Here is a 27,796-nt window from a genome sequence, read left to right on the forward strand (position 1 = left end):
TCAAGTTGGTTCTGTGGTGTAATGGTTAGCACTTTGGACTTTGAATCCAAGGATCCGAGTTCAAATCTCGGCAGGACCTACGACCGTCTTTAAAGAAAAGCACGCTTTCAAGCAAAAATTATTGGCGCATATTGCACGTCTCTTGGAAACAAGGCCCTTTTTAGGATCATTAGTCGAAGATTTATGTCAGTGAAGATAATTCAAACGTTTTTTGCAAGTGTTCTGTTTCTCGTAAATTCACCGAAATATGTTGTTCCTGATTTTTTTGGATATATCAAACTAATGGAATAAAAAAGAATCGGTTTTGTTAACAAAGGCAAAAGTTAATTTCTATTGTCGCCGTAAAACCATGCAATAATTTCATTCAAATTGAGGATGATGAAGACCCGAAAGCGGATATGCGTTGACCGGGAATCGAACCCAGATCTACTGCTTGGAAGGCAGCAATGCTAACCATTACACTATCAAACGCAAGATATGTAATGTCAAAACATCATTGTAATTTCGTTAAAAATCGAAGGTAGCGAATAGATGGAGAAAATGTCGAGAATCGGGGATAGAAAAAATTTGCAGGATAGTTGGAATGGAGAAATTCATGGTGAACAGTCCTATATGCATCGTTATAATCTTTAATGAAAAAATGCGTTTCAAAACAAATTTCAAGTTGGTTCTGTGGTGTAATGGTTAGCACTTTGGACTTTGAATCCAAGGATCCGAGTTCAAATCTCGGCAGGACCTACGACCGTCTTTAAAGAAAAGCACGCTTTCAAGCAAAAATTATTGGCGGCATATTGCACGTCTCTTGGAAACAAGGCCCTTTTTAGGATCATTAGTCGAAGATTTATGGCAGTGAAGATAATTCAAACGTTTTTTGCAAGTGTTCTGTTTCCCGTAAATTCACTCGAAATATGTTGTTCCTGATTTTTTTTGGATATATCAAACTAATGGAATAAAAAAGAATCGGTTTTGTTAACAAAGGCAAAAGTTAATTTCTATTGTCGCCGTAAAACCATGCAATATTTTTATTTAAATTGAGGATGATGAAGACCCGAAAGCGGATAAGCGTTGACCGGGAATCGAACCCAGATCTACTGCTTGGAAGGCAGCAATGCTAACCATTACACCATCAACGCAAAATATGGTAATTGATCAAAACATCATTATTTTTTGTTAAAAATCGAAGGTAGCAAATAGATGGAGAGAATGAAGAAAATCGGGGATTGAAAAAGTTTGCACGCTAGTTCGAATGGAGAAATTCATGGTGAACAGTCTTATATGCATCGTTATAATCCTTGATAAAAATGCGTTTCGAAACTAATCTAAAGTTGGTTTTGTGGTGTAGTGAAAAATTTTGAATGGAGAATTTCATGGTGAAAAGTCCTATATGCATCGTTATAATCCTTGATAAAAAAATGCGTTTCAAACCTAATTTCAATTTGCAAGTTGGTTCTGTGGTGTAATGGTTAGCACTTTGGACTTTGAATCCAAGGATCCGAGTTCAAATCTCGGCAGGACCTATGACCGTGTATAACGCAAATCACGCTTTGAAGCAAAAAAATATTGGCTGCACTGCACGCCTCTTGGAAACGAGGCCCTTTTTACGATCATTAGTCGAAGATTTATCGCAGTGAAGATAATTCAAACGTTTTTTGCAAGTGTTCTGTTTCCCGTAAATTCACCGAAATATGTTGTTCCTGATTTTTTTGGATATATCAAACTAATGGAATAAAAAAGAATCGGTTTTGTTAACAAAGGCAAAAGTTATTTTCCATTGTCGCCGTAAAACCATGCAATAATTTCATTCAAATTGAGGATGATGAAGACCCGAAAGCGGATATGCGTTGACCGGGAATCGAACCCAGATCTACTGCTTGGAAGGCAGCAATGCTAACCATTACACTATCAACGCAAGATATGGTAATGTTCAAAACATCATTGTAATTTTCGTTAAAAATCGAAGGTAGCGAATAGATGGAGAAAATGTCGAGAATCGGGGATAGAAAAAATTTGCAGGATAGTTGGAATGGAGAAATTCATGGTGAACAGTCCTATATGCATCGTTATAATCTTTAATGAAAAAAATGCGTTTCAAAACAAATTTCAAGTTGGTTCTGTGGTGTAATGGTTAGCACTTTGGACTTTGAATCCAAGGATCCGAGTTCAAATCTCGGCAGGACCTACGACCGTCTTTAAAGAAAAGCACGCTTTCAAGCAAAAAATTATTGGCTGCATATTGCACGTCTCTTGGAAACAAGGCCCTTTTTAGGATCATTAGTCGAAGATTTATGTCAGTGAAGATAATTCAAACGTTTTTTGCAAGTGTTCTGTTTCTCGTAAATTCACCCGAAATATGTTGTTCCTGATTTTTTTGGATATATCAAACTAATGGAATAAAAAAGAATCGGTTTTGTTAACAAAGGCAAAAGTTAATTTCTATTGTCGCCGTAAAACCATGCAATAATTTCATTCAAATTGAGGATGATGAAGACCCGAAAGCGGATATGCGTTGACCGGGAATCGAACCCAGATCTACTGCTTGGAAGGCAGCAATGCTAACCATTACACTATCAACGCAAGATATGGTAATGTTCAAAACATCATTGTAATTTTCGTTAAAAATCGAAGGTAGCGAATAGATGGAGAAAATGTCGAGAATCGGGATAGAAAAAATTTGCAGGATAGTTGGAATGGAGAAATTCATGGTGAACAGTCCTATATGCATCGTTATAATCTTTAATGAAAAAAATGCGTTTCAAAACAAATTTCAAGTTGGTTCTGTGGTGTAATGGTTAGCACTTTGGACTTTGAATCCAAGGATCCGAGTTCAAATCTCGGCAGGACCTACGACCGTCTTTAAAGAAAAGCACGCTTTCAAGCAAAAATTTGGCGCATTTCTCTTGGAAACAAGGCCCTTTTAGGATCATTAGTCGAAGATTTATGCAGTGAAGATAATTCAAACGTTTTTTGCAAGTGTTCTGTTTCCCGTAAATTCACTCGAAATATGTTGTTCCTGATTTTTTTGGATATATCAAACTAATGGAATAAAAAGAATCGGTTTTGTTAACAAAGGCAAAAGTTATTTCTTTGTCGCCGTAAAATGCCATTTCAATTGAGATGAAGACCCGAAAGCGGATAAGCGTTGACCGGGAATCGAACCCAGATCTACTGCTTGGAAGGCAGCAATGCTAACCATTACACCATCAACGCAAAATATGGTAATTGATCAAAACATCATTATTTTTTGTTAAAAATCGAAGGTAGCAAATAGATGGAGAGAATGAAGAAAATCGGGGATTGAAAAAGTTTGCACGCTAGTTCGAATGGAGAAATTCATGGTGAACAGTCTTATATGCATCGTTATAATCCTTGATAAAAATGCGTTTCGAAACTATCTAAAGTTGGTTTGTGGTGTATGAAAATTTTGATGGAAATTTCATGGTGAAAAGTCCTATATGCATCGTTATAATCCTTGATAAAAAAATGCGTTTCAAACCTAATTTCAATTTGCAAGTTGGTTCTGTGGTGTAATGGTTAGCACTTTGGACTTTGAATCCAAGGATCCGAGTTCAAATCTCGGCAGGACCTATGACCGTGTATAACGCAAATCACGCTTTGAAGCAAAAAAAATATTGGCTGCACTGCACGCCTCTTGGAAACGAGGCCCTTTTTACGATCATTAGTCGAAGATTTATCGCAGTGAAGATAATTCAAACGTTTTTTGCAAGTGTTCTGTTTCCCGTAAATTCACTCGAAATATGTTGTTCCTGATTTTTTTTGGATATATCAAACTAATGGAATAAAAAAGATTCGGTTTTGTTAACAAAGACAAAAGTTAATTTCTATTGTCGCCGTAAAACCATGCAATATTTTTATTTAAATTGAGGATGATGAAGACCCGAAAGCGGATAAGCGTTGACCGGGAATCGAACCCAGATCTACTGCTTGGAAGGCAGCAATGCTAACCATTACACCATCAACGCTAAATATGGTAATTGATCAAAACATCATTATTTTTTGTTAAAAATCGAAGGTAGCAAATAGATGGAGAGAATGAAGAAAATCGGGGATTGAAAAAGTTTGCACGCTAGTTCGAATGGAGAAATTCATGGTGAACAGTCTTATATGCATCGTTATATCCTTGATAAAAAATGCGTTTCGAAACCAATCTAAAGTTGGTTCTGTGGTGTAGTGAAAAAATTTTGAATGGAGAATTTCATGGTGAAAAGTCCTATATGCTCGTTATAATCCTTTATAAAAAAATGCGTTTTAAACCTAATTTCAATTCGCAAGTTGGTTCTGTGGTGTAATGGTTAGCACTTTGGACTTTGAATCCAAGGATCCGAGTTCAAATCTCGGCAGGACCTATGACCGTGAACGCAAATCACGCTTTGAAGCAAAAAAAATATTGGCTGCACTGCACGCCTCTTGGAAACGAGGCCCTTTTACGTTCATAAGTCGAAGATTTATCGCAGTGAAGATAATTCAAACGTTTTTTGCAAGTGTTCTGTTTCCCGTAAATTCACCCGAAATATGTTGTTCCTGATTTTTTTGGATATATCAAACTAATGGAATAAAAAAAGAATCGGTTTTGTTAACAAAGGCAAAAGTTATTTCCATTGTCGCCGTAAAACAATGCAATATTTTCATTCAAGTTGGGATGATGAAGGCCTGAAAGCGGATATGCGTTGACCAGGAATCGACCCAGATCTACTGTTGGAAGGCAGCAATGCTAACCATTACACCATCAACGCAAGATATGTAATGTTCAAAACATCATTGTACTTTTTGTTAAAAATCGAAGTAGCAAATAGATGGATAGAATGACGAAAATCGGGGATAGAAAAAATTTGCAGGCTAGTTGAGATGGAGAAATTCATGTGAATAGTCCTATATGCATCGTTATAATCCTTGATCAAAAAAATGCGTTTCAAAACCAATTTCAAGTTGGTTCTGTAGTGTAATGGTTAGCACTTTGGACTTTGAATCCAAGGATCCGAGTTCAAATCTCGGCAGACCTACGACCGTCTTTAAAGAAAGCACGCTTTCAAGCAAAAATTATTGGCGGCATATTGCACGTCTCTTGGAAACAAGGCCCTTTTTAGGATCATTAGTCGAAGATTTATGGCAGTGAAGATAATTCAAACGTTTTTTGCAAGTGTTCTGTTTCCCGTAAATTCACTCGAAATATGTTTCCTGATTTTTTTTGGATATATCAAACTAATGGAAAAAAAGAATCGGTTTTGTTAACAAAGGCAAAAGTTAATTTCTATTGTCGCCGTAAAACCATGCAATATTTTATTTAAATTGAGGATGATGAAGACCCGAAAGCGGATAAGCGTTGACCGGGAATCGAACCCAGATCTACTGCTTGGAAGGCAGCAATGCTAACCATTACACCATCAACGCAAAATATGGTAATTGATCAAAACATCATTATTTTTTGTTAAAAATCGAAGTAGCAAATAGATGGAGAGAATGAAGAAAATCGGGGATTGAAAAAGTTTGCACGCTAGTTCGAATGGAGAAATTCATGGTGAACAGTCTTATATGCATCGTTATAATCCTTGATAAAAAATGCGTTTCGAAACTAATCTAAAGTTGGTTTTGTGGTGTAGTGAAAAAATTTTGAATGGAGAATTTCATGGTGAAAAGTCCTATATGCATCGTTATAATCCTTGATAAAAAAATGCGTTTCAAACCTAATTTCAATTTGCAAGTTGGTTCTGTGGTGTAATGGTTAGCACTTTGGACTTTGAATCCAAGGATCCGAGTTCAATCTCGGCAGGACCTATGACCGTGTATAACGCAAATCACGCTTTGAAGCAAAAAAAATATTGGCTGCACTGCACGCCTCTTGGAAACGAGGCCCTTTTTACGATCATTAGTCGAAGATTTATCGCAGTGAAGATAATTCAAACGTTTTTTGCAAGTGTTCTGTTTCCCGTAAATTCACCCGAATATGTTGTTCCTGATTTTTTTGGATATATCAAACTAATGGAATAAAAAGAATCGGTTTTGTTAACAAAGGCAAAAGTTATTTTCCATTGTCGCCGTAAAACCATGCAATAATTTCATTCAAATTGAGGATGATGAAGACCCGAAAGCGGATATGCGTTGACCGGGAATCGAACCCAGATCTACTGCTTGGAAGCAGCAATGCTAACCATTACACTATCAACGCAAGATATGGTAATGTTCAAAACATCATTGTAATTTTCGTTAAAATCGAAGGTAGCGAATAGATGGAAAATGTCGAGAATCGGGGATAAAAAATTTGCAGGATAGTTGGAATGGAGAAATTCATGGTGAACAGTCCTATATGCATCGTTATATAATCTTTAATGAAAAAAATGCGTTTCAAAACAAATTTCAAGTTGGTTCTGTGGTGTAATGGTTAGCACTTTGGACTTTTGAATCCAAGGATCGAGTTCAAATCTCGGCAGGACCTACGACCGTCTTTAAAAAAAGCACGCTTTCAAGCAAAAAATTATTGGCTGCATATTGCACGTCTCTTGGAAACAAGGCCCTTTTTAGGATCATTAGTCGAAGATTTATGTCAGTGAAGTAATTCAAACGTTTTTTGCAAGTGTTCTGTTTCTCGTAAATTCACCCGAAATATGTTGTTCCTGATTTTTTTGGATATATCAAACTAATGGAATAAAAAAGAATCGGTTTTGTTAACAAAGGCAAAAGTTAATTTCTATGTCGCCGTAAAACCATGCAATAATTTCATTCAAATTGAGGATGATGAAGACCCGAAAGCGGATATGCGTTGACCGGGAATCGAACCCAGATCTACTGCTTGGAAGGCAGCAATGCTAACCATTACACTATCAAACGCAAGATATGGTAATGTTCAAAACATCATTGTAATTTTCGTTAAAATCGAAGGTAGCGAATAGATGGAGAAAATGTCGAGAATCTGGGATAGAAAAAATTTGCAGGATAGTTGGAATGGAGAAATTCATGGTGAACAGTCCTATATGCATCGTTATAATTTTAATGAAAAAAATGCGTTTCAAAACAAATTTCAAGTTGGTTCTGTGGTGTAATGGTTAGCACTTTGGACTTTGAATCCAAGGATCCGAGTTCAAATCTCGGCAGGACCTACGACCGTCTTTAAGAAAAGCACGCTTTCAAGCAAAAAATTATTGGCTGCATATTGCACGTCTCTTGGAAACAAGGCCCTTTTTAGGATCATTAGTCGAAGATTTATGTCAGTGAAGATAATTCAAACGTTTTTGCAAGTGTTCTGTTTCCCGTAAATTCACCCGAAATATGTTGTTCCTGATTTTTTTGGATATATCAAACTAATGGAAAAAAAAGAATCGGTTTTGTTAACAAAGGCAAAAGTTATTTCCATTGTCGCCGTAAAACCATGCAATAATTTCATTCAAATTGAGGATGATGAAGACCCGAAAGCGGATATGCGTTGACCGGGAATCGAACCCAGATCTACTGCTTGGAAGGCAGCAATGCTAACCATTACACTATCAACGCAAGATATGGTAATGTTCAAAACATCATTGTAATTTTCGTTAAAAATCGAAGGTAGCGAATAGATGGAGAAAATGTCGAGAATCGGGGATAGAAAAAATTTGCAGGATAGTTGGATTGGAGAAATTCATGGTGAACAGTCCTATATGCATCGTTATAATCTTTAATGAAAAAAATGCGTTTCAAAACAAATTTCAAGTTGGTTCTGGTGTGAATGGTTAGCACTTTGGACTTTGAATCCAAGGATCCGAGTTCAAATCTCGGCAGGACCTACGACCGTCTTTAAAGAAAAGCACGCTTTCAAGCAAAAAAATTATTGGCTGCATATTGCACGTCTCTTGGAAACAAGGCCCTTTTTAGGATCATTAGTCGAAGATTTATGTCAGTGAAGATAATTCAAACGTTTTTTGCAAGTGTTCTGTTTCCCGTAAATTCACCCGAAATATGTTGTTCCTGATTTTTTTGGATATATCAAACTAATGGATAAAAAAGAATCGGTTTTGTTAACAAAGGCAAAAGTTATTTTCCATTGTCGCCGTAAAACCATGCAATAATTTCATTCAAATTGAGGATGATGAAGACCCGAAAGCGGATATGCGTTGACCGGGAATCGAACCCAGATCTACTGCTTGGAAGGCAGCAATGCTAACCATTACACTATCAACGCAAGATATGGTAATGTTCAAAACATCATTGTAATTTTCGTTAAAAATCGAAGGTAGCGAATAGATGGAGAAAATGTCGAGAATCGGGGATAGAAAAAATTTGCAGGATAGTTGGAATGGAGAAATTCATGGTGAACAGTCCTATATGCATCGTTATAATCTTTAATGAAAAAAATGCGTTTCAAAACAAATTTCAAGTTGGTTCTGTGGTGTAATGGTTAGCACTTTGGACTTTGAATCCAAGGATCCGAGTTCAAATCTCGGCAGGACCTACGACCGTCTTTAAAGAAAAGCACGCTTTCAAGCAAAAATTATTGGCGGCATATTGCACGTCTCTTGGAAACAAGGCCCTTTTTAGGATCATTAGTCGAAGATTTATGGCAGTGAAGATAATTCAAACGTTTTTTGCAAGTGTTCTGTTTCCCGTAAATTCACTCGAAATATGTTGTTCCTGATTTTTTTTGGATATATCAAACTAATGGAATAAAAAAGAATCGGTTTTGTTAACAAAGGCAAAAGTTAATTTCTATTGTCGCCGTAAAACCATGCAATATTTTTATTTAAATTGAGGATGATGAAGACCCGAAAGCGGATAAGCGTTGACCGGGAATCGAACCCAGATCTACTGCTTGGAAGGCAGCAATGCTAACCATTACACCATCAACGCAAAATATGGTAATTGATCAAAACATCATTATTTTTGTTAAAAATCGAAGGTAGCAAATAGATGGAGAGAATGAAGAAATCGGGGATTGAAAAAGTTTGCACGCTAGTTCGAATGGAGAAATTCATGGTGAACAGTCTTATATGCATCGTTATATATCCTTGATAAAAAATGCGTTTCGAAACTAATCTAAAGTTGGTTTTGTGGTGTAGTGAAAAATTTGAATGGAGAATTTCATGGTGAAAAGTCCTATATGCATCGTTATAATCCTTGATAAAAAAATGCGTTTCAAACCTAATTTCAATTTGCAAGTTGGTTCTGTGGTGTAATGGTTAGCACTTTGGACTTTGAATCCAAGGATCCGAGTTCAAATCTCGGCAGGACCTATGACCGTGTATAACGCAAATCACGCTTTGAAGCAAAAAAAATATTGGCTGCACTGCACGCCTCTTGGAAACGAGGCCCTTTTTACGATCATTAGTCGAAGATTTATCGCAGTGAAGATAATTCAAACGTTTTTTGCAAGTGTTCTGTTTCCCGTAAATTCACCCGAAATATGTTGTTCCTGATTTTTTTGGATATATCAAACTAATGGAATAAAAAAGAATCGGTTTTGTTAACAAAGGCAAAAGTTATTTTCCATTGTCGCCGTAAAACCATGCAATAATTTCATTCAAATTGAGGATGATGAAGACCCGAAAGCGGATATGCGTTGACCGGGAATCGAACCCAGATCTACTGCTTGGAAGGCAGCAATGCTAACCATTACACTATCAACGCAAGATATGGTAATGTTCAAAACATCATTGTAATTTTCGTTAAAAATCGAAGGTAGCGAATAGATGGAGAAAATGTCGAGAATCGGGGATAGAAAAAATTTGCAGGATAGTTGGAATGGAGAAATTCATGGTGAACAGTCCTATATGCATCGTTATAATCTTTAATGAAAAAAATGCGTTTCAAAACAAATTTCAAGTTGGTTCTGTGGTGTAATGGTTAGCACTTTGGACTTTGAATCCAAGGATCCGAGTTCAAATCTCGGCAGGACCTACGACCGTCTTTAAAGAAAAGCACGCTTTCAAGCAAAAAATTATTGGCTGCATATTGCACGTCTCTTGGAAACAAGGCCCTTTTTAGGATCATTAGTCGAAGATTTATGTCAGTGAAGATAATTCAAACGTTTTTTGCAAGTGTTCTGTTTCTCGTAAATTCACCCGAAATATGTTGTTCCTGATTTTTTTGGATATATCAAACTAATGGAATAAAAAAGAATCGGTTTTGTTAACAAAGGCAAAAGTTAATTTCTATTGTCGCCGTAAAACCATGCAATAATTTCATTCAAATTGAGGATGATGAAGACCCGAAAGCGGATATGCGTTGACCGGGAATCGAACCCAGATCTACTGCTTGGAAGGCAGCAATGCTAACCATTACACTATCAACGCAAGATATGGTAATGTTCAAAACATCATTGTAATTTTCGTTAAAAATCGAAGGTAGCGAATAGATGGAGAAAATGTCGAGAATCTGGGATAGAAAAAATTTGCAGGATAGTTGGAATGGAGAAATTCATGGTGAACAGTCCTATATGCATCGTTATAATCTTTAATGAAAAAAATGCGTTTCAAAACAAATTTCAAGTTGGTTCTGTGGTGTAATGGTTAGCACTTTGGACTTTGAATCCAAGGATCCGAGTTCAAATCTCGGCAGGACCTACGACCGTCTTTAAGAAAAGCACGCTTTCAAGCAAAAAATTATTGGCTGCATATTGCACGTCTCTTGGAAACAAGGCCCTTTTTAGGATCATTAGTCGAAGATTTATGTCAGTGAAGATAATTCAAACGTTTTTTGCAAGTGTTCTGTTTCCCGTAAATTCACCCGAAATATGTTGTTCCTGATTTTTTTGGATATATCAAACTAATGGAATAAAAAAGAATCGGTTTTGTTAACAAAGGCAAAAGTTATTTTCCATTGTCGCCGTAAAACCATGCAATAATTTCATTCAAATTGAGGATGATGAAGACCCGAAAGCGGATATGCGTTGACCGGGAATCGAACCCAGATCTACTGCTTGGAAGGCAGCAATGCTAACCATTACACTATCAACGCAAGATATGGTAATGTTCAAAACATCATTGTAATTTTCGTTAAAAATCGAAGGTAGCGAATAGATGGAGAAAATGTCGAGAATCGGGGATAGAAAAAATTTGCAGGATAGTTGGAATGGAGAAATTCATGGTGAACAGTCCTATATGCATCGTTATAATCTTTAATGAAAAAATGCGTTTCAAAACAAATTTCAAGTTGGTTCTGTGGTGTAATGGTTAGCACTTTGGACTTTGAATCCAAGGATCCGAGTTCAAATCTCGGCAGGACCTACGACCGTCTTTAAAGAAAAGCACGCTTTCAAGCAAAAATTATTGGCTGCATATTGCACGTCTCTTGGAAACAAGGCCCTTTTTAGGATCATTAGTCGAAGATTTATGTCAGTGAAGATAATTCAAACGTTTTTTGCAAGTGTTCTGTTTCCCGTAAATTCACCCGAAATATGTTGTTCCTGATTTTTTTGGATATATCAAACTAATGGAATAAAAAAGAATCGGTTTTGTTAACAAAGGCAAAAGTTATTTTCCATTGTCGCCGTAAAACCATGCAATAATTTCATTCAAATTGAGGATGATGAAGACCCGAAAGCGGATATGCGTTGACCGGGAATCGAACCCAGATCTACTGCTTGGAAGGCAGCAATGCTAACCATTACACTATCAACGCAAGATATGGTAATGTTCAAAACATCATTGTAATTTTCGTTAAAAATCGAAGGTAGCGAATAGATGGAGAAAATGTCGAGAATCGGGGATAGAAAAAATTTGCAGGATAGTTGGAATGGAGAAATTCATGGTGAACAGTCCTATATGCATCGTTATAATCTTTAATGAAAAAAATGCGTTTCAAACAAATTTCAAGTTGGTTCTGTGGTGTAATGGTTAGCACTTTGGACTTTGAATCCAAGGATCCGAGTTCAAATCTCGGCAGGACCTACGACCGTCTTTAAAGAAAAGCACGCTTTCAAGCAAAAATTATTGGCGCATATTGCACGTCTCTTGGAAACAAGGCCCTTTTTAGGATCATTAGTCGAAGATTTATGGCAGTGAAGATAATTCAAACGTTTTTTGCAAGTGTTCTGTTTCCCGTAAATTCACTCGAAATATGTTGTTCCTGATTTTTTTGGATATATCAAACTAATGGAATAAAAAAGAATCGGTTTTGTTAACAAAGGCAAAAGTTAATTTCTATTGTCGCCGTAAAACCATGCAATATTTTTATTTAAATTGAGGATGATGAAGACCGAAAGCGGATAAGCGTTGACCGGGAATCGAACCCAGATCTACTGCTTGGAAGGCAGCAATGCTAACCATTACACCATCAACGCAAAATATGGTAATTGATCAAAACATCATTTTTTTTGTTAAAAATCGAAGGTAGCAAATAGATGGAGAGAATGAAGAAAATCGGGGATTGAAAAAGTTTGCACGCTAGTTCGAATGGAGAATTCATGGTGAACAGTCTTATATGCATCGTTATAATCCTTGATAAAAAATGCGTTTCGAAACTAATCTAAAGTTGGTTTTGTGGTGTAGTGAAAAAATTTTGAATGGAGAATTTCATGGTGAAAAGTCCTATATGCATCGTTATAATCCTTGATAAAAAAATGCGTTTCAAACCTAATTTCAATTTGCAAGTTGGTTCTGTGGTGTAATGGTTAGCATTTGGACTTTGAATCCAAGGATCCGAGTTCAAATCTCGGCAGGACCTATGACCGTGTATAACGCAAATCACGCTTTGAAGCAAAAAAAATATTGGCTGCACTGCACGCCTCTTGGAAACGAGGCCCTTTTACGATCATTAGTCGAAGATTTATCGCAGTGAAGATAATTCAAACGTTTTTGCAAGTGTTCTGTTTCCCGTAAATTCACCCGAAATATGTTGTTCCTGATTTTTTTGGATATATCAAACTAATGGAATAAAAAAGAATCGGTTTTGTTAACAAAGGCAAAAGTTATTTTCCATTGTCGCCGTAAAACCATGCAATAATTTCATTCAAATTGAGGATGATGAAGACCCGAAAGCGGATATGCGTTGACCGGGAATCGAACCCAGATCTACTGCTTGGAAGGCAGCAATGCTAACCATTACACTATCAACGCAAGATATGGTAATGTTCAAAACATCATTGTAATTTGTTAAAAACGAAGGTAGCGAATAGATGGAGAAAATGTCGAGAATCGGGGATAGAAAAAATTTGCAGGATAGTTGGAATGGAGAAATTCATGGTGAACAGTCCTATATGCATCGTTATAATCTTTAATGAAAAAAATGCGTTTCAAAACAAATTTCAAGTTGGTTCTGTGGTGTAATGGTTAGCACTTTGGACTTTGAATCCAAGGATCGAGTTCAAATCTCGGCAGGACCTACGACCGTCTTTAAAGAAAGCACGCTTTCAAGCAAAAAATTATTGCTGCATATTGCACGTCTCTTGGAAACAAGGCCCTTTTTAGGATCATTAGTCGAAGATTTATGTCAGTGAAGATAATTCAAACGTTTTTTGCAAGTGTTCTGTTTCCCGTAAATTCACCCGAAATATGTTGTTCCTGATTTTTTTGGATATATCAACTAATGGAATAAAAAAGAATCGGTTTTGTTAACAAAGGCAAAAGTATTTCATTGTCGCCGTAAAACCATGCAATAATTTCATTCAAATTGAGGATGATGAAGACCCGAAAGCGGATATGCGTTGACCGGAATCGAACCCAGATCTACTGCTTGGAAGGCAGCAATGCTAACCATTACACTCAACGCAAGATATGGTAATGTTCAAAACATCATTGTAATTTTCGTTAAAAATCGAAGGTAGCGAATAGATGGAGAAAATGTCGAGAATCGGGATAGAAAAAATTTGCAGGATAGTTGGAATGGAGAAATTCATGGTGAACAGTCCTATATGCATCGTTATAATCTTAATGAAAAAATGCGTTTCAAACAATTTCAAGTTGGTTCTGTGGTGTAATGGTTAGCACTTTGGACTTTGAATCCAAGGATCCGAGTTCAAATCTCGGCAGGACCTACGACCGTCTTTAAAGAAAAGCACGCTTTCAAGCAAAAAATTATTGGCTGCATATTGCACGTCTCTTGGAAACAAGGCCCTTTTTAGGATCATTAGTCGAAGATTTATGCAGTGAAGATAATTCAAACGTTTTTTGCAGTGTTCTGTTTCCCGTAAATTCACCCGAAATATGTTGTTCCTGATTTTTTTGGATATAAACAATGGAATAAAAAGAATCGGTTTTGTTAACAAAGGCAAAAGTTATTTCTATTGTCGCCGTAAACCATGCAATATTTCATTCAAATTGAGGATGATGAAGACCGAAAGCGGATATGCGTTGACCGGGAATCGAACCCAGATCTACTGCTTGGAAGGCAGCAATGCTAACCATTACACATCAACGCAAGATATGGTAATGTTCAAAACATCATTGTAATTTTTGTTAAAAATCGAAGTAGCGAATAGATGGAGAAAATGTCGAGAATCGGGGATAGAAAAATTTGCAGGATAGTTGGAATGGAGAAATTCATGGTGAACAGTCCTATATGCATCGTTATAATCTTTAATGAAAAAAATGCGTTTCAAAACAATTTCAAGTTGGTTCTGTGGTGTAATGTTAGCACTTTGGACTTTGAATCCAAGGATCCGAGTTCAAATCTCGGCAGGACCTACGACCGTCTTTAAAGAAACACGCTTTCAAGCAAAAAATTATTGGCTGCATATTGCACGTCTCTTGGAAAAAGGCCCTTTTTAGGATCATTAGTCGAAGATTTATGTCAGTGAAGATAATTCAAACGTTTTTTGCAAGTGTTCTGTTCCCGTAAATTCACCCGAAATATGTGTGTTCCTGATTTTTGGATATATCAAACTAATGGAATAAAAAAGAATCGGTTTTGTTAACAAAGGCAAAAGTTATTTTCCATTGTCGCCGTAAACCATGCAATATTCATTCAATTTGAGGATGATGAAGACCCGAAAGCGGATTGCGTTCCGGGAATCGAACCCAGATCTACTGCTTGGAAGGCAGCAATGCTAACCATTACACTATCAACGCAAGATATGGTAATGTTCAAAACATCATTGTATTTTCGTTAAAAATCGAAGTAGCGAATAGATGGAGAAAATGTCGAGAATCGGGATAGAAAAAATTTGCAGGATAGTTGGAATGGAGAAATTCATGGTGAACAGTCCTATATGCATCGTTATAATCTTTAATGAAAAAATGCGTTTCAAAACAATTTCAAGTGGTTCTGTGGTGTAATGGTTAGCACTTTGGACTTTGAATCCAAGGATCCGAGTTCAAATTCGGCAGGACCTACGACCGTCTTTAAAGAAAAGCACGCTTCAAGCAAAAAATTATTGGCTGCATATTGCACGTCTCTTGGAACAAGGCCCTTTTAGGATCATTAGTCGAAGATTTATGTCAGTGAAGATAATTCAAACGTTTTTTGCAAGTGTTCTGTTTCCCGTAAATTCACCCGAATATGTTGTTCCTGATTTTTTGGATAATAAATAATGGAATAAAAAAGAATCGGTTTTGTTAACAAAGGCAAAGTTAATTTCTATTGTCGCCGTAAAACCATGCAATATTCATTCAAATTGAGGATGATGAAGACCCGAAAGCGGATATGCGTTGACCGGGAATCGAACCCAGATCTACTGCTTGGAAGGCAGCAATGCTAACCATTACACTATCAACGCAAGATATGGTAATGTTCAAAACATCATTGTATTTTCGTTAAAAATCGAAGGTAGCGAATAGATGGAGAAATGTCGAGAATCGGGATAGAAAAAATTTGCAGGATAGTTGGAAGGATAATTCATGGTGAACAGTCCTATATGCATCGTTATAATCTTTAATGAAAAAATGCGTTTCAAAACAAATTTCAAGTTGGTTCTGTGTGTAATGGTTAGCACTTTGGACTTTGAATCCAAGGATCCGAGTTCAAATCTCGGCAGGACCTACGACCTCTTTAAAGAAAAGCACGCTTTCAAGCAAAAAATTATTGCTGCATATTGCACGTCTCTTGGAAACAGGCCCTTTTTAGGATCATTAGTCGAAGATTTATGTCAGTGAAGATAATTCAAACGTTTTTGCAAGTGTTCTGTTTCCCGTAAATTCACTCGAATATGTTGTTCCTGATTTTTTTGGATATATCAACTTATGGAATAAAAAGAATCGTTTTGTTAACAAAGGCAAAAAGTTAATTCTATTGTGCCGTAAACCATGCAATATTTTTATTTAAATTGAGATGATGAAGACCCGAAAGCGGATATGCGTTAACCGGGAATCGAACCCAGATCTACTGCTTGGAAGGCAGCAATGCTAACCATTACACCATCAACGCAAAATATGGTAATTGATCAAACATCATTATACTTTTTGTTAAAATCGAAGGTAGCAAATAGATGGAAGAATGAAGAAATCGAGGATTGAAAAGTTTGCACGCTAGTTCGAATGGAGAATTCATGGTGAACAGTCTTATAGCATCGTTATAACCTTGATAAAAAATGCGTTTCCAAACTAATTTCAAGTTGGTTCTGTGGGTAATGGTTAGTATTTTGACTTTGAATCCAAGGATCCGAGTTTCAAATCTCGGCAGGACCTATGACCGTGTAGAACGCTAATCACGCTTTCAAGCAAAAAATTATTGGCTGCATTGCGTAGCTCTTGGAAACGAGGCCCTTTTTACGATCATTAGTCGAAGATTTCGGTGAAGATAATTCAAACGTTTTTTGCAAGTGTTCTCTTTCCCGTAAATTCACCCGAAATATGTTGTTCCTGACTTTTTTGGATATATCAAACTAATGGAAAAAAAAAAGAATTTGTTTTGTTTACAAAGGCAAAAGTTATTTTCTATCGTCGCCGTAAAACCATGCAATATTTTCATTCAAATTGAGGATGATGAAGACCTGAAAGCGGATATGCGTTGACCGGGAATCGAACCCAGAACTACTGCTTGGAAGGCAGCAATGCTAACCATTACACCATCAACGCGAGATATGGTAATTGATCAAAACATCATTGTACTTTTTGTTAAAAATCGAAGGTAGCAAATAGATGGAGAGAATGAAGAAAATCGGGGATAGAAAAAGTTTGCACGTTAGTTGGAATGGAGAAATTCATGGTGAACAGTCTTATATGCATCGTTATAATCCTTGATAAAAAATGCGTTTCAAAACCAATCTAAAGTTGGTTCTGTGGTGTAGTGAAAAAATATTGAATGGAGAATTTCATGGTGTAAAGTCTTATATGCATCGTTATAATCCTTGATAAAAAAATGCTTTTCAAACCTAATTTCAATTTGCAAGTTGGTTCTGTGGTGTAATGGTTAGCACTTTGGACTTTGAATCCAAGGATCCGAGTTCAAATCTCGGCAGGACCTATGACCGTGTATAACGCAAATCACGCTTTGAAGCAAAAAAAATATTGGCTGCACTGCACGCCTCTTGGAAACGAGGCCCTTTTTACGATCATTAGTCGAAGATTTATCGCAGTGAAGATAATTCAAACGTTTTTTGCAAGTGTTCTGTTTCCCGTAAATTCACCCGAAATATGTTGTTCCTGATTTTTTTGAATATATCAAACTAATGGAATAAAATGAATCGGTTTTGTTAGCAAAGGCAAAAGTTAATTTCTATTTTCGCCGTAAAACCAGGCAATATTTTCAATCAAATTGAGGATGATAAAGATCCGAAAGCGAATATGCGTTGACCGGGAATCGAACCCAGATCTACTGCTTGGAAGGCAGCAATGCTAACCATTACACCATCAACGCAAGATATGGTAATGTGCAAAACATCATTGTACTTTTTTTTAAAAATCGAAGGTAGCGAATAGCTGGAATAAATGACGAAAATCGGGGATAGAAAAAATTTGCAGGATAGTTGGAATGGAGAAAGTCATGGTGAACAGTCCTATATGCATCGTTATAATCCTTGATGAAAAAAATGCGTTTCGAAATTAATCTCAAGTTGGACTTTGAATCTAAGGATCCGAGTTCAAATCTCGGCAGGACCTACGATCATCTTTAACGCAAATCACGCTTTCACGCAAAAAATTTGCAAGCATTACACGTCTCGTGGAAACGAGGAGCTTTTTAAGATGATTACTTGAAGATTTTTGGCATTGAAGATAATTCAAACGTTTTTTGCTAGTTTTTTGTGTCCCGTAAATTCACTTGAATTATATTGTTCCCGATTTAAAAATTTGTACGCTAGTTTGAATGGAGAAATTCACGGTGAACAGACTGGTAAGCATCGTTATAATCCTTCAGTAAAAATGCGTTTTGAAACCAATCTCAAATTGGTTCTGTGGTGTAATGGTTAGCACTTAATTTGGACTCTGAATCCAAGAATCTGGGTTCAAATCTCGGCAGGACCTACCACTGCATTAAAGCAAATCACGCTTTCACGCAATAAAATTGCAAGCATTGCACTTTTCGTGGAAACGAGGCGCTTTCTAAGATGCTTACTTGAAGATTTATTATATGTCTACTGATTCTCTGCCTCGTTAGTTAAGTCGGATGTGAGAATCGAACCCATCATCAGATATCTAAGATAGCTACGTGCTCTGCAGTTGTTTCAAATTAACATCCTGTATTTAAAAATCAATTTTTGGGCATCCTAATAAAAAAAAAATCAAAGTTATAACAGAATGATAATTAGCCAAAATTCAGACAGTCTAAAGACAACAAAGAACAAGATAAAACGAGAAACATAGAATTTCGAAAAGTATATAGTTGCAATCGGCAAGGAATTTGTGATAACAACGCAAGCTAGTATTTTGAATTATATTACAAGTGCGGCTTATAACTAGTATCTGCTGATTTTAATATACTATTTATATTATCTCCTCAAGCGCTATGGTTTGGTGGTATTCCGGTATCTTTAGCCTAAATACTTGCAGAGGTATTCAATGTAAGCAACGGTCTCTTCTAAGACCCCTGACATTAGGACCAACCGAAAAGGTGTCTTAAAGAAATACCAAAAATCAAATAAACGAAAATTTCAAAATTCATTTATACATCTTGTGAATGTCTGAACCTTTACTTGTTATATATGCATTAAATTTCCTTCATTTGAAATAATATAATCGTTTTGGAGGAAACACAAAGCAACGATTGTATTAGCTACATCTGTTTGCTCAAATGTTTGCTATTCTGCATCCATGATGTACATGTAAATCTGGCTCGACAGACTATTGCTAACGCACAACGGACTAATATTATTTTCTTCGCATGTATTCATTCAGAAAATCTTCACAGATGACAAGCACAAATACGATTTTTACCATCTTGCTGTTTTTGAACACGTTCGTGTGGACCAGCGGAACCAAACAGTTTCACAAAGCGAAGCGATCGACGGAATATAGCTACGACCTACACAAGGATCACGTGATTTGAAGCAGTTTTTACACCTATGGTAATATAAGAGAATGTAGCTCATATAATTATCTCAATTGTACACACAAAATTTTGTGAATTTGTTTCACTATGCTGCTATCGCGCCGGACAGCTTGGATGTAATGATGTAATTTGCAGTTTCTCCCATTTGATATGCAATGCCTTGTGTTCGAAGAAGATTTTATGGATATAGATGAAACCATAGACACGCACACCGGCACACGGATCTGCGAATTTTTACGCAAGGAATGAATAAGGAAGCGAACGGAAACAACCCAATTACCACTTCTTAAGACAGGAAATTTATTGAAAAAGAGCTTAACTATGTCTCACGTGGTGTATAGTATCCTACGAAATGTGAGACACAGTTAAGCTCTTTTTCAATAAATTTTAATTAAATCTAATCAGCAATAATTAATCATGGAATTGAGGGCGCCATAATGAATGCAAATTTAAACTTGTTCGATAATTTCTTATCTATATGCATGTTTTTATTAACTACAATGACTAAATTCAAACTTTTGGGTGAATGAGAAAATTTCTTAAGGTCCAGCAAATCAGTTATTAGTAGTTTCGCAACTGGTTAGATTCAATAATATAATTTTAATAGTATTAGCTTCAGGAGAATTTACGAAAGTATCCTCCTTCACTAATGGTCAAAGTCATGCATGCATAAAACAGGTTTCGAAACATTCAAACAACGTCTCGCATTGCGTAGGATTTTGTTTTACGGAAAATTGGTGGAAATGCAAATACCTGCAAACCAGGGAATAAGCAATAATTGATCATAAAATTGAGGGCGCCATAATGCACGTAAATTTAAATTTAGTCGATAATTTCTAATCTATATATGCATGTTTGTGCATGTGAACTATAATTACTATTACTAATTTCCAATTTTTGGGTGAATTAGGGTCCAGCAATGTAGTTATTATCCAGTTCACATTATCCAGAGCATTTTTGGGGTCCAGCAAATTTGTTATTAGTTGTCTTGTCATCATGCAAATAAGCACCTTGTGCACGAATCTAATATCAATAAAACAAGCGAATTATTGCCACCATTATGCTCGTTCTATCTATCTTTTGTTTCATTTAAAGATGAAGCAGTTTTTACACCTATGGTATAATATTGGAGAATGTGGTTCATATCATTATCTCAATTGTACACACAAAAGTTTGTAAATTTGTTTCACTATGCTGCTATCGCGTCATATAACCACGCCGTGCGCGAATCTAGGTCAGACAGCTTGGATAGTATGATGTAATTTGCAGTTACTTCTTTTTAATATGCAAAATGTCTTGTGTTGAAGATTTTATGGATATGGATGAAACTATAGAAATGCACACGGAGCTACGAATTTTTACGTAAGGGATCATTAAGGAAGCAAATGGATACGAAACCCGATTACAATTTTATAGGACAGGAAATTTATTGCTAGTGAGCATTTGAAAAAGAGCTTTCATATGTCTTGTATTGCGTAGGATTTTTGTGCATATCACGGTAGACTCAGTTCCTACATCGACAATTTTCTTTGTCAAAACTACAGGATGGCGTTATTATATTATTGCAAATGTCTAGATGTTGAGCTGAATATATTTAAACAGGATGTTATGCAATCATTACGTAACTGCCTAGTAACACAATAATGCAAAGACTGACCCTAAAAAATAGGCTTAAAATCTGATTGTTATTTATCAATTTATTAATAAGGAAGAGATTAAATTGCTGACGGTAAATTGCTGACAATTTCAAAAAATTAGAGTATGATTAAGTAACGACTTTCTCCTTCTATTGTTATCTTTCTCCTTAAAGTTCCTACTGAAAATTGGTAAAAATGCAAATACCTGCAAACCAGGAAATCAGCAATAATTGATCATAAAATTGAGGGCGCCATAAGAACGTTTCTTTGGGTCCAGCAAATTAGTTATTAGTAGTTTTGCAAATGGTTAGATGCAGTAATTTAATTCTAATAATATAAGCTTGGGCAGAATTTACCGGAAGTACTCTCCTTCACTAAGGGTCAAAGTCATGCGTGATAACACAGCTTTCGAATCATTCAAAGAACGTAAAAAAATCATGAGTTTTTTAACTCAAACATACGGATAACATCAAAAATTTACTGTGCATATAAACTGTATGGCGATATTAATTATACATTAACAACCTTTTAATTGTGAAATACAAAACGTTTTCCGTGTTTTTCCATATACAGTTATAGAAACACGCGTGGGAGTTTAGGAAATAATCAGTAGGAAAACGAGCTCGTAGAACAGAAATTTGTTTTTATTTATTTTATGATATACCTCAATAAAAAAATTTTGTACAAATATTATAATTCCATTCAATAACAAATTCTCACTACATCGAGCTTTGCTTTTAAAGTTCGGCGGGAGGATTGCCGTGTTTCTATACGGTTGTAGGAACACACTTCTCAACTGCTTACTATGAATGTTATATTATAATATATGCTATTATAATTATATATGCATGACGATGTTCAGTTTCGAAAGCGAAACATTGATTTGGAACTCCTTCTGAAAGTGCATATAATTTCACCCAACTGTGCATTACAATAAACCCAGAACTATCATTATAATAGCAATGGAATTCCGAACCGGAAAAATGCTAATTCGGTAAAATAGCAAAAAGAGGACAACCTATAAAAACGCAAAACAATATCATTTCAATAATTCTATCAAAGCTATTTTGCCAGGAGTTTCACAGGCCAACTCACGATCAGTCAATTCATATCGATGTAAAGTTGCAAAGGTATAATTATATATGGATGCGAGGTTATATTATCATCTTTAAACGGCAAAAATACACAGCTGATCGAATGACAGATTTATCTCTGTTTTGACTATCTCAGTATTTTTAGAATGAACGGGTATTATTTTTTACCCACACAGCAAAAAATGAATTTCTTAAGAAATTGAATTTTCTTAATTTAAGAAAATATTTTCTTGTTTCAAGAAATAATGTTCTTAAATTGAGAAAATATTTTCTTAAGTTTTTTTCTTCTTAATTTGAGAAAACATTTTCTTGAAATAAGAAAATTATTTCTCGAGAAAATATCAGAGATATCACTTTCTTATCATAAGAAAATGTTTTTCTTAAAATGAGAAATTGTTTTCTTAAGAAAATATTGAGATATCAATTTCTTGTTATAAGAAATATATATTCTTAAACTAAGAAAATGCTCTTCGCATTAAATTTGAAGAATTTCAGCTGAGAGTACTTCAAAATTACTTGTGTTTCAAATGTTCTTTACTGTTGAAGTCTGTTGATTTCAAAAAGTTATATATGGTTCATATTTTATTGTTTTTCGTTCCGATCATTAGATGATTTTATTAATTTATCGCTAGCTAATTACATCAGTATGAGAAAAGTGCCCTAGTCAACAATGAAGCTTTTCGTACTAGCACTTTACAAGCATGGCGTGACATATTCGGTCAAGAACCGTTAAAATAGAACAAAGTCCTTATATAATGTTTGCGAAATGCTGCTTTCATTTACGGAACCCAGCGTGAGATAATTCAAAGCATTCAAAGGTTTAATACATATATAATTATATATAATTATATGGTCCAGCCTGACGCAGAGCCTGATTATTCAATTTATCCCATTATGCTTTTCGACCGTAGACCACGAGGGAAATTTGAATACTTAGCGAAACAACCTATACGCTATTTAACAATTAGACAACGAGTCCGAGTTGTCTATGAGCGAATAGTCAACGAGGCGAAGCCGAGTTGACTATTTGCTCATAGACAACGAGGCCGAGTTGTCTAATTGTTTTAGTATAAACTATAACATTAATTTACAACTAGGAAACACAATATAAAATTCTTGTTGGCTTGCAAACCATTCTGAAATTTATTTCGTATATTAAAGGAAGAAAATATTTTAATTGTTGTTCGCGTAAAATGTTTTAAAATTCAGTTTAAATATAAAAATTCAATTGAGTATACGTTATTTTTATGTATTTTCTTACCCTTAAAAATTGCAATTCCGTATTTTGTTGCTTTTTTTGTTTTTTCTGGTACGGAATTGTCCAACAAGTCGTCCAAAAAATCTTCAGATACTTCGGCGAAACGCGAATTTTCCGCCATTGTTTTGAATTTTGCTACTAGTAGGCTATCACTAATAGCCTACCAGTAGCGTAGCCAATCAGAACGCAGGAAAAGTGATAGCCTATTAGTCAGTTTATACTAATAACGCATATTAAAGAAATATTGTTTTTACGGCGAATATGGCATTTGTATCTTGATATTAACTTTATATATGACCGATAAAGATATGGACGTTTAGGATGTGAGAAAATATACACTATATCGGCGCAAATTTGTGGTATTTCATAAGGTGAGTTGATGTTTCATGATGTCATATGCCAACATGCTGATCGAGTGTGTTATTATATACAACGTATAAGCCTTTATTTGTTAGCCTTCGTTAGCCTTTATTCCACCCTATTATAGATCAAGAATTGTATTTAGGTCTTTCTGCATCGGTTAATGATTTGCGCTATGATTTTCCATGTTATTATCTGTTTATATAGTCAAATAGTTGGCTATAGCAGGGATAGCTAAACAATACCTTAGAATTCCTCAGCAATTATGGCCTAGAATACCTCAGAGGAGCAACATAGAATAGTCCCATGTTGTGATATATAACTAAAGAGCAGCATATGGCAGTGTTTCTAATGTCTTTGTTTGAAATGTAGGATTAGAGTTGAGTTGTATTTTCAGATTGATACTAAATCCAGAGGGGTTATTAAATGTAACAGTGCTTCTCCACAGTAGGGTTGCGACTGTTCCAAAGGGTATAAATTGTGCATCAGAGTCTGCCTATATCATTAAAATTATCACAAAGCTCTCTATTTTGCCTTCAGATACATTTATCCATACATATTTTGTTAGGGACAATTTTTGGATTTAACACCATTTGATTTCATTGGATAAGGCCTCTATCTATATATTGTTTGAATTGATTACATGCATTTTCATGGTGAATTGATTGGAATTAAACTATCATAGGGAGGTAGAAAAGCAGTGTAGAATGGGTTGAAGGATGGGTGTATTTGATAATGGTCTTAAAGTAGTTTCCTTAAAGATGCCGGTATTGCAAGCGATAGCTAAAGAATAGCTTAAAATTCCCCAGAGTAGCTAAATTATCATTTACCAGTATTTTTGTTTGATGTACTCAATTCCTAACATGATCGCATAGTTTTATTTCAAGTTAAGTGTGAACTTAGGATTTACTTCACACCAATCTTTAAATTATTTACTCTCAAATTTATCTGATGACGTCTCATCTGATTTTAAGCACCACAAAAATTCTTTTGCAATAATTGATCTGTACTGCAATAATTGATATTTAAAAACATGTCAAATAAACACTTGACAAATACAAAACCTTCAAAGCCGTGGTGCAATATTATATATAATAATTTCTCTGTATTTCTATATAATCATGTAGGGCCTATAATTCTCATGTATTAATGTCTGCTGTGTATTCTATATTATGACTCATAGATATTTTAGTAAATTTACATTACATTCTTACTTATAACAAAATATCATGTCAGAGTTTATAGCGTTGCTTGAGAATGACTTTTCTTATTATAAGAAAATATTTTGTTGGAAATATTTCTTATATTAAGAAAAATTTCTTAAGAAAATTTTTCTCATTATGAACATTCTGTAAGAAATTTTGGACTAATTTCAAGAAAATTTACTTAAACTGAGAAATTATTTGTGTGCAACTTTTCTTATTTTGAGAAAATTTTCTCAAGAAAAAAATTCTTAAGAAAAAAAGTAAGAAAATTTTCTTATTATTCTCCCAAGAAAATTTGAACTCATTTTAAGAAAATTTTCTTAAAATGAGTTTTTTTTTCTTGAAATAAGAAAATGATTTTTTGCTGTGCAGCGCAAAATCTCTGAAGATGATAAACTTCCTGTTAACAACTGGCGTCATATTTTGCTTTCAGTTCGTATTCTGTTCTGCTGGTGAGTATTATACAATGCAGTATTGTAGCCAGCCGAGCAATTTACATACCAACTAAATTCAAATAGCTTACAATTAGATATGCAGACAATGACCTTACGATATGAGTCTGCAAACCCAAAATAAAAACTTATATTGGGCACTGCTTACTGCATTCGTCAAACGATGATTTAGAGAGTCTTATATAATTATTAGGATTTGTGATGCATGTACGACATCTAAATAACTTCGCTAATGAAACCAAAGGCAAATTTTTCTTTCGTAACTTCATTGATACTGAGTGAGCTTAATTTAATTTGGCTAGTAAAATTTACTCGAGTTAAAGTTCATCCAAAGAAATTCGCGTAGAATTATTAAAGTGCCTATATCACTTGTGGGATCTTTACGGATTTGAATAGAGCTTGAAAAATTAGTTTATAAGTTCTAGAACCCTTTTTGATATAGTTAAATAGTTTCGGAAATATCTACATCTAATCATGACGATTTGCTTAAACTTCCGTCGTGCTCGGGTGCCTGGGACTCAAGAACCGAGTTCTTGTAAAACATAATATAATCAATTGTAATTTTACTTCGATCTTCCAATGACGTAAAATATTTTGAGAAAAAGCATAAACTATATCGCCAGTGAAACTCTTCATGTTTACATTATAAAAGACGGCGTGTTTGCAAATCATTCCTGAGTCCCAGTCCCCCCAACCGATGAATTTTTGAAACTATTTATTATATCAAAAAAGGTTGTAGAACGTATAAACAAATTTTTTAAGCCCTATTCAAATCCGCAAAGATCCCACAAGTGATATAGGCAATTTAAATGCAATAAATGAATTTTATATCGTGGAGTTGGTATAGCAAAAGCGGAACGACAGCTTTTGACATTAGACGATACGACTCATACGAGTATCAGTTATTCCGCTAATTCATTGGACAAAATGTAATTTGTTACTAACCGTGTATTAGAAAATCTGAATAACTGGCTTACAACTAATAAGCTTAGTTTGAGCATAGTTAAATGCTCCGATTAGATAATCTCTATATACGACGTAAAAATTGAAGGCTCAGTTGATGTTTAAAATATTAAAAGGAAATATTTCTCCATATTTACAAACCTTGTTTTCTATTCGAAATTCTGAGTATGATTTTAGAAATAATCAATTTTAGAAATAATCAACGCGTAGCTTATGCTCTAACGGGGCTTTGCTATGGAACAGCTTTCCTGAAGAAATGCGTGATTTTACCCTCTTTCCTCAATTTAAGAAAGCTACAAATGATTATTTTACTAATTTATACAACCACATTCCCACGGCAATTTTGTAAACCAGTTGTATTTTTAACTGAAGATTCCTCCGTGTCTATAAATAAATTGTTTGTATTGTAATGTATTGTAATAATAGTAATCGAAACGCATTAATTGTTTACTGCATGTTACGTGTGTGGGAAATCCGACCGAGGGAACGCAAGTAGTAATAAGTAATCTCCTAATTCGCAAAACAATTTTCTGTCCCGGCGCATGTGTTAGGTAGCTTTGACCTGTTTTGAATTTGCCGGTACTGTAGCTCTCAATACAGTTAGATCCATTCTCTATTTGCTGCAGGTATAAGCTTAAATTTTTGCCTGCTGCGTGATCTTTATGCTATATAATTGCTATACGTTAACTTATTATGTTTAGGCTTTAGCTACAGTGCGGTATGAATAATCAAATTAGAGTAAAATGTGTTGTCCAGTTGTGTGCTTTCTAAGCTGTGTTGAATTGTTTTGATGTTCAGTTTAGTGAACTATCAACTGCGTGAAAGCATAAATTTACATGAAACAAATTCTAATATTTTGTATCATTTTAAAAAGCACTGAGCGGAAAACTAGTTAGATTTACCGCGTAGATGAAACTAGTATGCTTTACTTGGATCTAATTGGAAAAAATAGAATAATCTTGCTTTTGATATTTTTCTCAAGATGAAAAGTCAATTTTATCGCAAGTCCCGTCTTACAAGTCGAGGTTCAAAGGTAAGTGTAATGAGGGATATTGTGGTGCATGGGTTTCTGACGTCATGTGGCGTTTTGGCCTATACTCAGCAGTTTTTGCATACAAACTCATGCAGCGCGTTAGAAAATGCTTAAGAGGTTGACGTTTGATGCGTTTCCCAATGCGATTAATTTTATCAATTTCGTAGAGTGATTTTGTTTGATCGCCACTAATATTTCCTTTAGCTGTTGCTATATATGACGCAATAATAATGCAATATGGCTTGAATATTAAGTATGCGAACTAAGCGATAAGTTGGTCATTTTTTATCTTACCCTCTACTCTAACTATTAATTTTCATAAGTTTGTTTTTATAATCGAGCCGAATCTGTATTAGATTATTTATTTAGTTGATTGATGGAATAAGAACAATCGAGAATTGTCTTTTGGCAAATGCTGATCGATCTATATAATTAAATGAAAACTAAACTGCATGA

At 35.2% G+C, this 27,796-nt stretch overlaps 43 non-coding genes across 43 annotated transcripts; 23 read left to right on the forward strand and 20 right to left on the reverse strand.

Annotated features, from left to right (window-relative positions):
* Positions 1-7: 7 nt before the first annotated feature.
* Trnaq-uug lies at positions 8-79 on the forward strand. The gene has a single exon. It is a non-coding gene; the product is annotated as a tRNA-Gln (tRNA).
* Positions 80-666: 587 nt separating this feature from the next.
* On the forward strand, positions 667-738 carry Trnaq-uug. Its single transcript has one exon. It is a non-coding gene; the product is annotated as a tRNA-Gln (tRNA).
* A 323-nt stretch (positions 739-1,061) lies between these two features.
* Positions 1,062-1,133, reverse strand: Trnag-ucc. Its single transcript has one exon. It is a non-coding gene; the product is annotated as a tRNA-Gly (tRNA).
* Positions 1,134-1,445: 312 nt separating this feature from the next.
* Trnaq-uug lies at positions 1,446-1,517 on the forward strand. Its single transcript has one exon. It is a non-coding gene; the product is annotated as a tRNA-Gln (tRNA).
* Positions 1,518-1,837: 320 nt separating this feature from the next.
* Trnag-ucc lies at positions 1,838-1,909 on the reverse strand. The gene has a single exon. It is a non-coding gene; the product is annotated as a tRNA-Gly (tRNA).
* A 198-nt stretch (positions 1,910-2,107) lies between these two features.
* Positions 2,108-2,179, forward strand: Trnaq-uug. Its single transcript has one exon. It is a non-coding gene; the product is annotated as a tRNA-Gln (tRNA).
* Positions 2,180-2,502: 323 nt separating this feature from the next.
* Positions 2,503-2,574, reverse strand: Trnag-ucc. Its single transcript has one exon. It is a non-coding gene; the product is annotated as a tRNA-Gly (tRNA).
* A 197-nt stretch (positions 2,575-2,771) lies between these two features.
* Trnaq-uug lies at positions 2,772-2,843 on the forward strand. Its single transcript has one exon. It is a non-coding gene; the product is annotated as a tRNA-Gln (tRNA).
* Positions 2,844-3,135: 292 nt separating this feature from the next.
* Trnag-ucc lies at positions 3,136-3,207 on the reverse strand. Its single transcript has one exon. It is a non-coding gene; the product is annotated as a tRNA-Gly (tRNA).
* Positions 3,208-3,513: 306 nt separating this feature from the next.
* Positions 3,514-3,585, forward strand: Trnaq-uug. The gene has a single exon. It is a non-coding gene; the product is annotated as a tRNA-Gln (tRNA).
* A 323-nt stretch (positions 3,586-3,908) lies between these two features.
* Trnag-ucc lies at positions 3,909-3,980 on the reverse strand. Its single transcript has one exon. It is a non-coding gene; the product is annotated as a tRNA-Gly (tRNA).
* A 312-nt stretch (positions 3,981-4,292) lies between these two features.
* On the forward strand, positions 4,293-4,364 carry Trnaq-uug. Its single transcript has one exon. It is a non-coding gene; the product is annotated as a tRNA-Gln (tRNA).
* Positions 4,365-4,946: 582 nt separating this feature from the next.
* Positions 4,947-5,018, forward strand: Trnaq-uug. The gene has a single exon. It is a non-coding gene; the product is annotated as a tRNA-Gln (tRNA).
* A 316-nt stretch (positions 5,019-5,334) lies between these two features.
* On the reverse strand, positions 5,335-5,406 carry Trnag-ucc. The gene has a single exon. It is a non-coding gene; the product is annotated as a tRNA-Gly (tRNA).
* A 313-nt stretch (positions 5,407-5,719) lies between these two features.
* Trnaq-uug lies at positions 5,720-5,790 on the forward strand. The gene has a single exon. It is a non-coding gene; the product is annotated as a tRNA-Gln (tRNA).
* A 586-nt stretch (positions 5,791-6,376) lies between these two features.
* Positions 6,377-6,448, forward strand: Trnak-uuu. Its single transcript has one exon. It is a non-coding gene; the product is annotated as a tRNA-Lys (tRNA).
* A 589-nt stretch (positions 6,449-7,037) lies between these two features.
* On the forward strand, positions 7,038-7,109 carry Trnaq-uug. The gene has a single exon. It is a non-coding gene; the product is annotated as a tRNA-Gln (tRNA).
* Positions 7,110-7,428: 319 nt separating this feature from the next.
* On the reverse strand, positions 7,429-7,500 carry Trnag-ucc. The gene has a single exon. It is a non-coding gene; the product is annotated as a tRNA-Gly (tRNA).
* A 592-nt stretch (positions 7,501-8,092) lies between these two features.
* On the reverse strand, positions 8,093-8,164 carry Trnag-ucc. Its single transcript has one exon. It is a non-coding gene; the product is annotated as a tRNA-Gly (tRNA).
* A 198-nt stretch (positions 8,165-8,362) lies between these two features.
* On the forward strand, positions 8,363-8,434 carry Trnaq-uug. Its single transcript has one exon. It is a non-coding gene; the product is annotated as a tRNA-Gln (tRNA).
* Positions 8,435-8,757: 323 nt separating this feature from the next.
* Positions 8,758-8,829, reverse strand: Trnag-ucc. The gene has a single exon. It is a non-coding gene; the product is annotated as a tRNA-Gly (tRNA).
* A 311-nt stretch (positions 8,830-9,140) lies between these two features.
* Trnaq-uug lies at positions 9,141-9,212 on the forward strand. The gene has a single exon. It is a non-coding gene; the product is annotated as a tRNA-Gln (tRNA).
* A 322-nt stretch (positions 9,213-9,534) lies between these two features.
* Trnag-ucc lies at positions 9,535-9,606 on the reverse strand. The gene has a single exon. It is a non-coding gene; the product is annotated as a tRNA-Gly (tRNA).
* A 198-nt stretch (positions 9,607-9,804) lies between these two features.
* Trnaq-uug lies at positions 9,805-9,876 on the forward strand. The gene has a single exon. It is a non-coding gene; the product is annotated as a tRNA-Gln (tRNA).
* A 323-nt stretch (positions 9,877-10,199) lies between these two features.
* Trnag-ucc lies at positions 10,200-10,271 on the reverse strand. The gene has a single exon. It is a non-coding gene; the product is annotated as a tRNA-Gly (tRNA).
* Positions 10,272-10,469: 198 nt separating this feature from the next.
* Trnaq-uug lies at positions 10,470-10,541 on the forward strand. Its single transcript has one exon. It is a non-coding gene; the product is annotated as a tRNA-Gln (tRNA).
* A 322-nt stretch (positions 10,542-10,863) lies between these two features.
* Trnag-ucc lies at positions 10,864-10,935 on the reverse strand. Its single transcript has one exon. It is a non-coding gene; the product is annotated as a tRNA-Gly (tRNA).
* A 197-nt stretch (positions 10,936-11,132) lies between these two features.
* Trnaq-uug lies at positions 11,133-11,204 on the forward strand. The gene has a single exon. It is a non-coding gene; the product is annotated as a tRNA-Gln (tRNA).
* Positions 11,205-11,526: 322 nt separating this feature from the next.
* On the reverse strand, positions 11,527-11,598 carry Trnag-ucc. Its single transcript has one exon. It is a non-coding gene; the product is annotated as a tRNA-Gly (tRNA).
* A 197-nt stretch (positions 11,599-11,795) lies between these two features.
* Positions 11,796-11,867, forward strand: Trnaq-uug. The gene has a single exon. It is a non-coding gene; the product is annotated as a tRNA-Gln (tRNA).
* Positions 11,868-12,187: 320 nt separating this feature from the next.
* On the reverse strand, positions 12,188-12,259 carry Trnag-ucc. The gene has a single exon. It is a non-coding gene; the product is annotated as a tRNA-Gly (tRNA).
* A 312-nt stretch (positions 12,260-12,571) lies between these two features.
* Positions 12,572-12,642, forward strand: Trnaq-uug. The gene has a single exon. It is a non-coding gene; the product is annotated as a tRNA-Gln (tRNA).
* A 320-nt stretch (positions 12,643-12,962) lies between these two features.
* Trnag-ucc lies at positions 12,963-13,034 on the reverse strand. Its single transcript has one exon. It is a non-coding gene; the product is annotated as a tRNA-Gly (tRNA).
* Positions 13,035-13,229: 195 nt separating this feature from the next.
* Trnaq-uug lies at positions 13,230-13,300 on the forward strand. The gene has a single exon. It is a non-coding gene; the product is annotated as a tRNA-Gln (tRNA).
* Positions 13,301-13,879: 579 nt separating this feature from the next.
* Trnaq-uug lies at positions 13,880-13,951 on the forward strand. The gene has a single exon. It is a non-coding gene; the product is annotated as a tRNA-Gln (tRNA).
* Positions 13,952-14,263: 312 nt separating this feature from the next.
* Trnag-ucc lies at positions 14,264-14,334 on the reverse strand. The gene has a single exon. It is a non-coding gene; the product is annotated as a tRNA-Gly (tRNA).
* A 195-nt stretch (positions 14,335-14,529) lies between these two features.
* Positions 14,530-14,600, forward strand: Trnaq-uug. The gene has a single exon. It is a non-coding gene; the product is annotated as a tRNA-Gln (tRNA).
* Positions 14,601-15,559: 959 nt separating this feature from the next.
* On the reverse strand, positions 15,560-15,631 carry Trnag-ucc. The gene has a single exon. It is a non-coding gene; the product is annotated as a tRNA-Gly (tRNA).
* Positions 15,632-15,823: 192 nt separating this feature from the next.
* Trnaq-uug lies at positions 15,824-15,894 on the forward strand. Its single transcript has one exon. It is a non-coding gene; the product is annotated as a tRNA-Gln (tRNA).
* A 312-nt stretch (positions 15,895-16,206) lies between these two features.
* Positions 16,207-16,278, reverse strand: Trnag-ucc. The gene has a single exon. It is a non-coding gene; the product is annotated as a tRNA-Gly (tRNA).
* Positions 16,279-16,856: 578 nt separating this feature from the next.
* Trnag-ucc lies at positions 16,857-16,928 on the reverse strand. The gene has a single exon. It is a non-coding gene; the product is annotated as a tRNA-Gly (tRNA).
* A 316-nt stretch (positions 16,929-17,244) lies between these two features.
* On the forward strand, positions 17,245-17,316 carry Trnaq-uug. The gene has a single exon. It is a non-coding gene; the product is annotated as a tRNA-Gln (tRNA).
* A 321-nt stretch (positions 17,317-17,637) lies between these two features.
* On the reverse strand, positions 17,638-17,709 carry Trnag-ucc. The gene has a single exon. It is a non-coding gene; the product is annotated as a tRNA-Gly (tRNA).
* Positions 17,710-27,796: the final 10,087 nt, after the last annotated feature.

Source organism: Dendronephthya gigantea, unplaced genomic scaffold, assembly GCF_004324835.1.
Source record: "Dendronephthya gigantea isolate DGI-Jeju-01 unplaced genomic scaffold, DenGig_1.0 000003F, whole genome shotgun sequence".
Classification (NCBI taxonomy): domain Eukaryota; kingdom Metazoa; phylum Cnidaria; class Anthozoa; order Malacalcyonacea; family Nephtheidae; genus Dendronephthya; species Dendronephthya gigantea.